Raw genomic sequence first — 12,869 nt, 5'->3', positions numbered from 1 at the left:
GGAGTGGAGAGGTGCAATGCAAGTTGAAATGGATGCCCTGTTGAAAAATAATACCTGGGAGCTAGTTGATTTTCCCAAAGGAAAGAAGCCAGTTGGATGCAGATGGGTATTTACTGTGAAGCACAATGCAGATGGATCCATTGAGAGGTACAAAGCTCGGTTAGTTGCAAAAGGGTTCACCCAGACTTATGGTATAGATTACTTGGAGACATTTGCCCCGGTAGCCAAGATGACCACCATTCGAGTCCTATTATCTATTGCAGCAAGCCACAATTAGCCTTTGTACCAAATGGACGTTAAAAATGCTTTTCTGAATGTAGACCTACAGGAAGAGGTTTACATGCAATTGCCTCATAGATTCTATGATACAGAGACAGGTAAGAAGGTCTGTCAACTTAATAAGCCTTTGTATGGTTTGAAGCAGTCCCTTAGAGCTTGGTTCAATAGATTTAGATTAGCCCTTAGGAAGTTCGGTTATGTACAGGCTCAGTGAGATTATACACTGTTCATCAAGAGGGTGGAGTCCTCTCTGACACTACTTGCATTATATGTTGATGATATTGTGGTGATAGGAAATGACAGCCATAAAATTGAATCCCTCAAACAGCTCCTTCATCAAGAGTTTGAGGTGAAAGATCTTGGTGCTCTTCGATATTTTTTGGGTATTGAGGTTGTTAGATCTAAACACGTGATCTTTGTCTCTCAGAGAAAATATGTTCTAGATCTATTGGCAGAAACCGGAAAGTTAGGTGTCGAGCTTGCGGATACACCCATTGAACAGAACCACAGGATTAGTACAGAGAGTGGGGAGCCTCTTGAAGACAAAGTTATGTTCCAGCGATTAGTGGGAAAGGTCCTATATCTCTGTCTCACTCGGCTAGATTTTAGTTATGCAGTTAGTGTTGTCAGTCAATACATGCATTCTCCTAGAACCACGCACCTTTCGACAGTAGAAAGAATATTGACATACTTGAAGAGATGCCTGAGTAGAGGTATACTATTCAAGAACAATGATCACATGAAGGTGGAGGTCTATACAGATGCCGATTGAGCTGGGAGTGTTGATGACAGAAGGTCTACCTCTGGATATTGTGCCCCTTGTGGGAGGTAATATTGTCTCTTGGAGGAGTAAGAAACCGAGTGTTGTCTCCCGATCTAGTGTTGAAGCTGAATACATGTCAATGGCTAACGGAGTGGCTGAAATTCTATGGCTGAGATCACTACTTGAGGAGTTGGGTATTGAGTATGAGAAGCCCCTGATGTTGTATTGTGATAATCGAGCGGCTATTAATATAGCACACAATCTGATACAGTATGACAAAACCAAACATATTGAAGTTGATCAGCATTTTATACGAGAGAGGGTCTCATCACAAGAAGTGTGTCTCCTGTACATCACCTCCAACATGCAGCTTGCAGATATCCTCACCAAAGCTGTACGAAGTAAGAAGCTAGAAGCGGATCTATCCAAGTTGGGAATGAGAAACATTTATTCCCAACTTGAGGGGGAGTGTAGAGAACACTGATGTGGGCCCCACATCTACGATCCCACTATGTTCGTAGGGTATAAGGTGTTCTAGTCTTCCTCGGGTTAGTTGGTGGTCAGTTACTTATGTCAATTATTATTTATTTCAGTCTTGTTTTATTCTATTTGTTATGTAAGGGCAGATCAGTCCTTTCCATGCAATGAGCATAACCTATAAATACTAAATAAAGTAGCGGCGGCAGAACATTATGCTTTTGTTCATCCTTTCAACTCTTGTGTTCTACTGCTCTCTCTTCTCGCTTTCTCCTATCTTTTCTATACCTTTTCTTCTATCTGGTCAGTTCTGCATTTCTACTTCTAGTAGTTTTATATCTTTCATATGTTGTTGTTGGTTTGGACATTTGATGACCATGCCTTACCAGAGTTATACAAATTATCTGATCCATCATCCAGAGACAACCAAAGCTCATGAATCATGTTATATTATTACCATAGTACATTATTTTTTTTCTCTATTTTCTCAAAAAGTACCATCTGGCTCAGCTTATTAAATCAGTGAATGTAGATGTACTTACCACTGAATTGAGATTGAATCCTATCTCCATCTTCCCCATCCCCACCCAAAAGTTTGGCTAGAAAAAGTAAAGAGAAGACAAAGTCCATAACATTATACACAAAGGACTGTTATGTTCCATATATTTGTCAAGCAAGGATCTTAATGTGAATATAGTTTTGAAATTAAACAAGGACCTCTTGAAGTCCTTCTTTCTGTCCATATTGTCCAGATCACTAAAGCTGGGCCTACTCTCCAAATTACCTTGCCTTCTTTCGAAATCCCCTTCAAATTCGAAAGATCCCTCATCAATTATTTACCATGTCACTCCACCTGGTGATCCAGGGTATATTTTTGTGATATATATGGAAATACCTTTCTCCTTGCTTCTATTATGCCATTATTTGTCTTCATAATTATTAGTTAGCTCTTGCATTTTAGATTAACCTATACCTTCTCTCAGTGTGAAATGACAGGAGTTGTGATGGACATTGGAGATAGAGCTACTCATTGTGTGACTGTTGCAGATGGTTATGTTATTGGGAGCAGCATCAAATCTATTCCTATTTGTGGGAAGGATGTTACTCTCTTCGTTCAGCAGATCATGAGGGTACAAGGATTTGGCTTCCACAATGAACATTCTTTTCAAATGGATTCCAAGGTCAACCAACTGTTTTGCTAATAGTCTTGCAAATGGCAAGGCGAGCTGAGTTGATTGTGTGGGAGTTATTCTCTCGTTAATGGAAGTCTTTAGCATGTAACTTTAGTTCAGTAAAAGATGGATGAGATCCCTCCATGGGGTTTTTTAGCCTATACTTCAGTATAATCTATCATGAGCATGAAATAGGGAAGTGTATACTTCCCTTCCCCAAAAATGTTGGTTTAACAAAGCTTTCGCTGTTGTCATGCTTCTTGCAGGTATGTTGGTCTTAAAGCATGCATAACCCGACTATCTGAGAATGGGTATGGAGCTAATATTACTACATAGCATGCTCGCCTGCATAATCCCCTAGATAGGCTCCGGGGCATAGAAATTGATGCCTATATATCCAGAAAGGAGCACTTTAAGGCTGAATCAAGATATTGGTATGAAGTAATAGAAAGCTATATCCGTGCTTTCCATTGGAAGAAGTTAAAGATACGGAATGTGATGGATATGTGGGTTGGGTTTGGAGGGTATGGACTAGTGTATTTGTATTCTTTCAACATTTCCCCAGTTTATGATCCCATGTTGGTTGGAGATAGTTTGAATTCTTTTCATGTTTAAGATACTTCTTTAAAGAAAGATGCAAAATCAATTGTGATTATTCTTTTTTAGTGATTGGTTGAATAGTGTTCATTGTAGGTTTGCAGCAGCATTACATGATCTAGAGATTGACTGTTGGGTGATGAAAAGCTTTTTTATTAAAAAAGTCAATATGCACCATGCATTTGTTTTATTAATTTTATGCTTTAGGTTTCAGCAGGTGTCTACTGAAATTCTTATTTAAAATAAAAATTAAAAACCTAAGCCGGCGGTTAAACCAACTGCCACCTTTGGTAAAGCATTACACTTAAACCGACGGTTTATATAACATCTACACCGGCAGTCTGAACCGCCGCCTTTGACGAAGTAAAACATTAATGTCGGTGATTTAATTAGATGAAAATTTAGTCTAAATTGGCGGTTAAAATTGTTAGATTTGATTACAAAATTTAGCTAATGTGAAAATTTCTGGAAGTGAAATTAATCTAAGCCGGTGGCCAAGGGTGACAGGTCAATAACTAAACTGGCAGTCAAGGTCACCTATCCTAGCAGTTTGGGCTACTGCCAGCTCAATAACTAAGTCGACGGTTCTCTAAAAACCGCCACCAAATGTATGGTTGGATCGGGTCCCTATGACGGCAGTCTTTGTATCCTAGATTGGCGTCCATGACCTAGGGTGACATAACTATAGATGACGGCCACTGAACTGTCAGTGCAAATCTATGCTGGTGGTTTAAATGGCTAAGCTAGCGGTTTAACAAGCACCACCTTAGCCCATTTTTCTTGTAGTGGGTTCATGAAAAGTTTATTTTCCCTGGGTACTTCTTGCCCAAGGTAGTAAGTGATGCCCATCTCCGAAGTGGGTAAGTAATTTTTCCACCCGAGGAAAAACTTGTCAACACTTGGATGAAAAAAATATTACCCCTTTTAATAATGGATTTTTATGGTTAAAACAGTCATTATCTTATTTACATGTGAAATAAAAGAACATGAGAAATACTTACTTGGGTAAGTAACTTCCTAAAAAGCGAATGGGGCTGGAAAAAGAAAACTATTTGTACCACTAGGTTCTCTTCATATCCACTTCTTCTTCTTCTTCTTCTTCTTCTTCTTCTTCTTTCCTTTTGGTATTAAACAAAGCAGAATGAACATGAGACCCACTCACTGGCCATACCATGAAGAGCTTGTAATTCCATGTCTTTGATCCCATGCTTCCTATGTTTTAAGGATGCTGAATGAATTTCAATTACTAAGTCATCAGTTCTTTATATCCAACCTCTCCCTAATTATTGAAACTTTCCTTAAATACCACTGTGGTATTGATGAGAAAACTTCAGCAAAGATGAATTGGTTTTTTGTTTTTGTGCGTTTTATGCACTGCCAAAATATATTTCCTTTTTCTCTTTTATTTTTATGTTTGTATTTATTCTATTTAATTAATCATTCATCCATTTGGATTTTTCACAAAATAATTTTAATGGGCTAAATTGTAAATTTGATTAATAAAATATTAAAATAACACAAAATGGGGCTTGTACTAGATTTACCATTTGGTAGGTGAAGCTTCAGAACTAAGGGAAATGCACTATCCCTAGTTAGCATAGGGAATTAAAATCACATGTATTTGTAATTTTCCTATTCATTTTTATAGAAACTAGAAAGATTTCAATTTCATTTAAATAGAAATAATAACATTTTTAGACTTCCCCAGCTTATTGAATTCTCAAAACAGGTCTGCATCTGCTAAGGCATATAAAGGGGCTATGTAACAAATCAAGAGTGAACACACACGGGGCTAGAGTGCGGGATTCGAATTCCTGTTTCTGATGTAACGAACCAGTTAGTATACCAACTGAGCCACCCCTCGAATTTAACAAAAACACCTGAATTTAACAAAAAAGCAACATAAATAAATTCAAAACATCACATGAACAAAAAAACTTTGACTGTTTGGAAAAATACAAGCCAGGGCTGTTTAAGAGCTTCCTATGTATGACACATTATCACATGGGTCTGGAGTAAAAGCAAGGTTCAAAGTATTGATATTCTTAATATTGAAAACATACAATACTTTTCCATACATTCTTGCAAGTCTGATGTTTCAAAGAGTAATTATATTATGAGGGTTTCTCAAGTTCAATTTGAAAAGAGTACAAATACAAATACATACAAAATAATATAAAATGCAAGGTTTTGTACTCCTTCCAAACTGAGCCTAAAATTTAAACCCATAGAAATCCCTTAACTTTCTAAACGTAGCCCTTTGATGACTTTGAAAACCAATAGGTATCATTTGATATGATCCAATATGTCACAGTATTTTGAACCTTGGTTGTAGTGCAAATTTCATTTACATTAGCCCAAATCCATAAGAATGCAAAATTTGGTCTATTTTGCTTCATATTCTATGCACCTTGTCTAATTTGTTTGAAAGAATTAAAGTAAGATGATATGGTAGCCACTAGCCACATTATATATGAGAGAACTTAAATAGGTGGGAGGTGGTGCTTCCAGTTTTTGAGATGCAAAATTTGCAGTCAATTAAAGCATATGAAGTAAAAACTACAAATTTTGTAAATGCAAATTATGATTACAAATAAATAGATGTAAAATTGAATCATATGCAAAATTTGTATCTAGTTCAAATTTGCATTGCAAACAAGTAGAGCTTTAAATAACCAATATTCTTTTAGCCAAAAAGACAAGCAAGGAAGGCTGTGTTTGTTTTCAGTGCAAATATGGACCGGTGTAAAACTTCAATCACAGTCCTTATTTTCATGCATTTGTCTTCGGTGTAAGTTTTACGTCAAAAATCAATGTAAACCTCATGCATAGTTAAGTTTTACATCGATTATCACATTTTAAAAAGTTCCAACGATTCACCCATTTTAAACCCATCAGTGTTGAACTCCCAAACAACCTAAAGTAATTTTCTTAAATAGACAATTTTCCCACATAAACTGTTTTTTAATTACTACGCACAACTCATGCTTCATTGGGGAGTCACAAGGGAGTGATGCAACCATGGTCACAGCAAATGTGAATTCTTCGGTAATATGGTAGAAAACAAAAACAATTAGCATTTAAAAAAAAAAACAATTATTTTTGTTTTGACAACAAAATTACAGAACCATTCATTTGGTGAACACCCTGATTGCTTCAAAATTGACCTTGTCCTTGTTTATCTTTAATAACCTCTCCTACTACCCCTAAATCAGCATTCATAGAGTTGTCAATATTCAATATACACCACTCCAGAGGTGGGGGTTCCGAAGCCAGCCATATGGTTTTACACATAGATTTGTGTTACCTATTTTATATAAATTCCTTCGGCTAAAGAAAGTGAATATTTGAGCCCAGCCCATTTAGGATTACCCACGCAATTCTGAGTTCTTGTACTAATGTCCCATGTCCTACTCAAGGGTACCCACTACAAGAAAGCCCAATTCCAAACCCATGACTCGTTAGTAGTTAATGTTGTGTTTGGTTGTAGTGCAATTTTATTTGCACTAGTACAAATGCATGTGAGTTCTTGTACCGATGATGATGCCTTGGTAATCTCAGTGATGATTGCCCATTATACTCTTCGATAGACATCTTCTTCTAAGACACCTTCAATGATGAGATTGCCCTAGATCTACTTAAAATCCTATGATGTACCCTTGGTTGAATTCTCCAAGGTAGTCATCAAGCTAAAGAGCAAGATTACCCTCTCGGTCACTATTGGTTTAGAACCTTGGCAAACCACCTTGACGACCAAGTTCTTAATCGTAAAAATCAGGCTTCCCTATAATGGGATCGTTGGCTAACCCACACTGCATGCAATGAAGGCAGTAATTTCATCCTACCAACTTGTCATGAAGTTCCCAACCGACCACGGCATCAAAGAAGTCAGGGGTGAGTGTTGCGTAGTAGTGCTACATAGTAGCACTCACGAGGAAGACCAAGGAAGCACTCCTCGTTGAGAGGCTTGACCTTTGAGATGAATTGAACACTAGTCGAGGTTAACCTTTAGAAGACCCCATTGTTGTGTCCCTGAATGAGGCTAAGCATGAGAAGACAATTCAAATAAGGTCCCTACTTCCAGACAAGGTTGTCAAAACCTAAAATTTCCTCTTTTTGGCACAATCTTCACGTCAAATGCTCAACTAAACTATGCCAATAAACGTGCATATAATTAACGAGAACATTGAGATAAACATCTGGCACTACATATAGGTTATAGTATATCAATCAAACACAAATCCACCATTCATCATACCAACATAATTTTTAGTGATCCCAATCTATGTAGTGTTTGAACCTTGACTCCACAAAATCAAATTCGACACATCCATTGCTTCAAGGATTCTAATATGCAATCAACCCATTTCGATGACCTTGGATGAACAAAACTAGGCAATCAAGATAAACAAGCTATTTCTCAAATCTGAACATTTCATCTAACTCTCCATCTTAATTCATGTTTGTACGCCAAATTTCAGCTCAAAATTCCCTTGCTTTACCATTCGACCAACAAAGTTTCCAATTTTATGTTTATGATTAAATCACATAAAAATTATAAACTAAGCAACCAAATCCCTCTCATTAACCCCAAAATCCTCAAAATAACCCACTTGTCCAATTTCAGCCCTAAATTACTTCATTTTCTTCCAAAACAAGCAATATTTTATTTTACACTTTTTGATTATTCATTGAGTTAAAACCTTATCTAAACCGAATATTTCAATTTATATCTATAATCACTGATTCATGTCTTCCATCAAATAAGGATGTTCAACAAAGCCTAGCCACCAAATTTCATCCCAAGATTCCTTCATTTGATCCATTGTCAATCTAAGATTCCATTTCAATAAATAGAGTTTATTAGCTATAGACCTCCATTATCCAAACCTCATTTGACCAATTAGACTTTACTACCATATTTAGGGACCTAGAAAACACCAATACATCAAATTTTATGACCTAATTTATCTATTTAACCATTAAACAAGTAAGATTATGTTTTAAGCCTTCTCATTGGTTAATTATTAACAAGCTTAAACCTTTATCTAAACCAAATCTTTCAATCCACACCTCCTATCAAAGATTCATCTCTTCCATCAGATTTGGGACATTAAAAAATGCCTTCCACCAACTTTCACCCCAAGATTCCTTCATTTGACCCATTATTAAACCAAGATTTTATTTTCACAAATTGCATTAATTAGAGCTTATCATCCATAAATCTTTACCATCAAGACCTCATTTAACCAATCATAAATCATCACCATGTTCAAAGACCCAAAAAAAAACCCTAGTACATCAAATTTTGTGACCTAATTCACTCATTTAACTGTTAAACTAAAAAGATTCCATTTTGGTACATTATATTAAAACACTTGGACCAATAAAATTAAGCCTTGTAAACTTAAAAAAAAAAAAAACCCAAAAACCTAAAGATGCCTCCACTGTAGGTATATGTTGATTGCCACGACTGTGGGGGCACAAAAGGTGCTAAACTGATACCACAAGAATACCCGCGGTGAGTTCATGACTCGGTTTACATCCGCGATGATCTCAAAACCCATAAAGACTTATGATGAGCTTAACAAACCATCACAGGCTTGCAATGAGCATAAAACACCACTCAAGACCCACGGTAAACAATGGGCGTTGCCTGAGACTTGTGATAACATCGCCGATCTTGTCCTTTAACACATGATCACTGGGAAACCCGTAAGGGGACGTAGCCTACATGTGCCACGTGAGAATCCTTAAGAAAAATGAAACTTTGTCTTCAAAGGATCTCGCGTGGTGAAACCTTAATGTCATTCACTTAATAGCTAATATAAAAATAAAGATCCCCTTTCCTAATAGGAAATGTCTCCTTATAGCCTTAGGGTCCTCTCTATATAAAGGGGAATAACTCTTCCCGTAGAAGACAAGATGATATAACCCTAACCTAGGGCTTCTTAGAAAGATGACTCTCCCTTCTATCCTCTCTTCCCCTCTCTTCCCCATGTTCTCTCTCTTTTATGTTGCCTTCTCCGGACCTTCGAAGACTTGACCAACCTCCATAGACTTACCACAGCACCAACACCCACTTAAAGTTAAGAAAAGACAAAATGACATTTATGGTTGAGTCAAATTTACATTTTACACCATTGAAAGCCCCTAATACAAGCCTGTTGTGACAAACACTCTTAAGACTCTCATTGGATGCACAAAAACCCATGAAAATCAACCCCAAGTCAAGGAAAAATATTACACCAAGAATGAGATAAAGAAGCGAGGGATTTGGGGACACTTATTTCATGGAAATCAACCCAAAATCAACAAATCTCATTAACATACACGCCTAAGAATAATTTCATTTAGGCTTGAAAATGAGGTAAAGAGATGAAGGATTTGGGGAAACTAGTACCTAACTCCCGATAATATCACCCCAAACAAAGTTAAAAGGAGGTTAGTAATTCTTTCTTAAGGATTTAGTGTTTTACTCCTTGATTGAAATTGTTTCTTGTGAAATTAAGTCTAAACAACTCCTGTATTGGGTTATCATAGTAGCTTAGTGAGAGGGGTGCTCACATTCCCTCTCTCCAAGCCATCCAAATTCAAAATCTCTTGGTTGAGTGCATTTCTTATGAAAAATGGAATCACTATTTCAAAAAAAAAAAAAACAAAACAAAACAAAATCGAAATTTTGTAATTGAAGCAAGGTTCCGTTTCCACAGATGAAACAATTGGGTACCTCTTAAATTCTTCAGAGATGAAATTCATCTTTGACATTAATGGTGCAACTAAAATTCTTCAGAGAGGGAGCATTGAAACCACACATATTTTATCACTTCTCATTCTTTACTAAATGATGCTCCAAACAGTTGTTGTTGGAGGGTCGGGAGGTGCTTCTAGCTTTGAAGATGTAGATGATGGTTTGAAGAAGTCATCTCCACTAGAGAAGCTTCTTTATTTGCTTGAATATGTTGGAGTAGATTTGAAGTTCGTGAGGATGGCCATTCGTTTAAGAGATATGGAAAATGAGGATTTGTTGGATTACTTGGATGTATGCTTGGATTTCATGAGTTGTTACTCTCCAAGAGAATGTTGTGGTCCACACTCCAATTGAAGGTGAGACCTGTTTTGAATGGAAAAAAATGAAGGGCATTTTGATAATTTTATTACCCAATTCAACATTTGTTAGTGGTGTTAGACTGAAATGGCACTTTTTGGAAGTTCAAGTATTGCAATGACACATTTCAAAGTTCAAGTACTAAAGTGAAACTACACCCAAATTACAAGATACTAATCTTTAGAGGTGCCAATTGAACTGGATTTGGCCCTACCTGATTCAGTCCAATTTGAGTCCACTTACAAATGGGTTGGACCCAATCCAGTCCAAATCCAATACAAACCAAATCCAATCCAAACCAAATGAAATATAAAAAAGTATATAAAAAAACATAACACAAAAAAGTACAAAAATATATTAAAATGAAAAAAATCTGAAAATTAAAAAAATATACCCTTTTGGCATTGAAAAAGCACTTTTGTAAAAGTGCTTTCATGAAAGTACTTTGTAAAAGTGGTTTTATAAAAGTACTTCCATAAAAAGTACTTTTTATATAATTTTTTTTTACAAAAGTACTTTCATAGAAGTGTTTTTTTGTAAAAATGTTTTCATAAAAGTGTTTTTATAAAAATACTTTCGTAAAAGCACTTTTATAAAAGTGCTTTTAAGAAAGTACTTTCGTAAAAGTGCTTTCACAAAAGTGCTTTCGTAAAAGTACTTCTATAAAAGTGCTTTTATAAAAGTACTGTTGTAAAAATACTTTTGTAAAAGTACTTCCATAAAAGTGGTTTTATAAAAGTATTTCCGTAAAAGTACTTCCGTAAAAGTACTTTTCTAAAAGTGCTTTCGTGTAAAAGCACTTTTACAAAAATGCTTTCATAAAAGTACTTTTGTGAAAGTGTTTTTATCAAAGTACTTTTATAAAATTGCTTATGTAAAAGTGCTTTCATAAAAGTAATTTTGTAAAAGTGTTTTCATAAAAATATTATAAAAGTGCTTTTAGAAAAATACTTTCATAAAAGTGACTTTATGACGACTTCAGTTCTGATTGGTTTTAAATTGGACAAGAGTTTATAGCCTCATGATCGGATTATCAAAAATTTGGTTTAAGTCCAATTTAAATACAGAAAAATATGGACCAATTAATTTTGGATTGGCCCAATCTAATAATTGTAGCGGACCATCCAAATCCGAGTCGATAAGATTTTCGGTATATTGACACCCCTACTAATCTGCAATTTCTATTTTACCTTACAAAGAATTTATATAATAAATAACATAGCAACTGCAATAAAAATGTAGTCTTCACTAAGAATATGGTATTGTTGATAAGTGAAATTTGATTGGAATTGATTGGGACTCCATAAGGTTCGGTCGTGCTGGTTTTAGTGGGAGCCCGGTTGAATGAATTAAACTCATGCCAAACCCAATCCATTGACATCTCTACCTCAACTAAAAAAATATATAATATATGCAAATACAACAACAAAACAAAATATTACAACCGAGCCAGTTGCTATGACAGTTGGGAGATCCACTTAAAATGATAAAAATCTTATCAAATATGTGGCGTTTGTTGTTTGTAGAAGGCATGCCACAAAAACAATTTTGTATTGTTGGAAAGTCAGATTGTTGTGGAAGAAACACAAGATATTTATTCAGTGTATCAAAATGTAGCTGTTCACGTCAGCTTTTCTATCTCCTCCTCACATTGCTTTCCCCAACTCCCTTACAATTTTGTGATTTATTTAAAAATAAATAAAAAAAGTTGGGCATGGGGCATGGGGTTATTAAGAAATTAAACGTAAGCAGCCCCCTGTAAAATATGAGCATCTTTTAACACACAAGTTTCTATTCAATATATTTTATTTTATTTTTTATTTTTATAAACATTTACATTAAAGGGATGCAAAAGATTATCTCAAAGCCTTAAAAACTTTTAAAACTTATATGTATCGGTGTATCCATGTGTATTTGGATGCACTGATACGAATACAGTATGTTTCAATATATTTGATAAGAAATGGGGAAACAGAATTCATCTAATCCACCCCACATATTTGGGATAAAAAGCCTTATGGGCCATTTGACAACAGCTGAAGTGGTTAAACCAAACAGCCCCTTGAACTTGGGTGTTCATAATTCAATCAATCAAACCGTGGGTATATTTTTAAGGGAAATTTTCACTTTAGTACCTTAAACTTCGGAGGTAGTGTCAAGTACCGAATTTCCAAATGTGTCATTGCAGTATCTAAAATTTCAAAAAGTGTCTAATTGGTCCATATCGTTAATCGACCGTTAGTTATCTATTGAAAATATCAAAATTACCTTCAAAATAAGACATTGTTCATTGCCTTCTATCTTGAGATTGTACTGGTTATCTTCAAAGAAAAAGAGAGAAAAAAACATGAAATATGATAGAAGGGACCAATTTGACACTTTTTAAAAGTATAGGTATTACAGTAACACATTTGAAAGTTCAGGTAATAACTTGACACTAGCCCCAAAGTTCAGGTATTAAAGTGAAATTTTC

The sequence above is a fragment of the Nelumbo lutea genome, chromosome 3, assembly GCF_056320005.1.
Source record: "Nelumbo lutea isolate HS-2025 chromosome 3, American lotus-T2T, whole genome shotgun sequence".
NCBI lineage: Eukaryota > Viridiplantae > Streptophyta > Magnoliopsida > Proteales > Nelumbonaceae > Nelumbo > Nelumbo lutea.
This window is presented reverse-complemented; position numbering follows the sequence as displayed.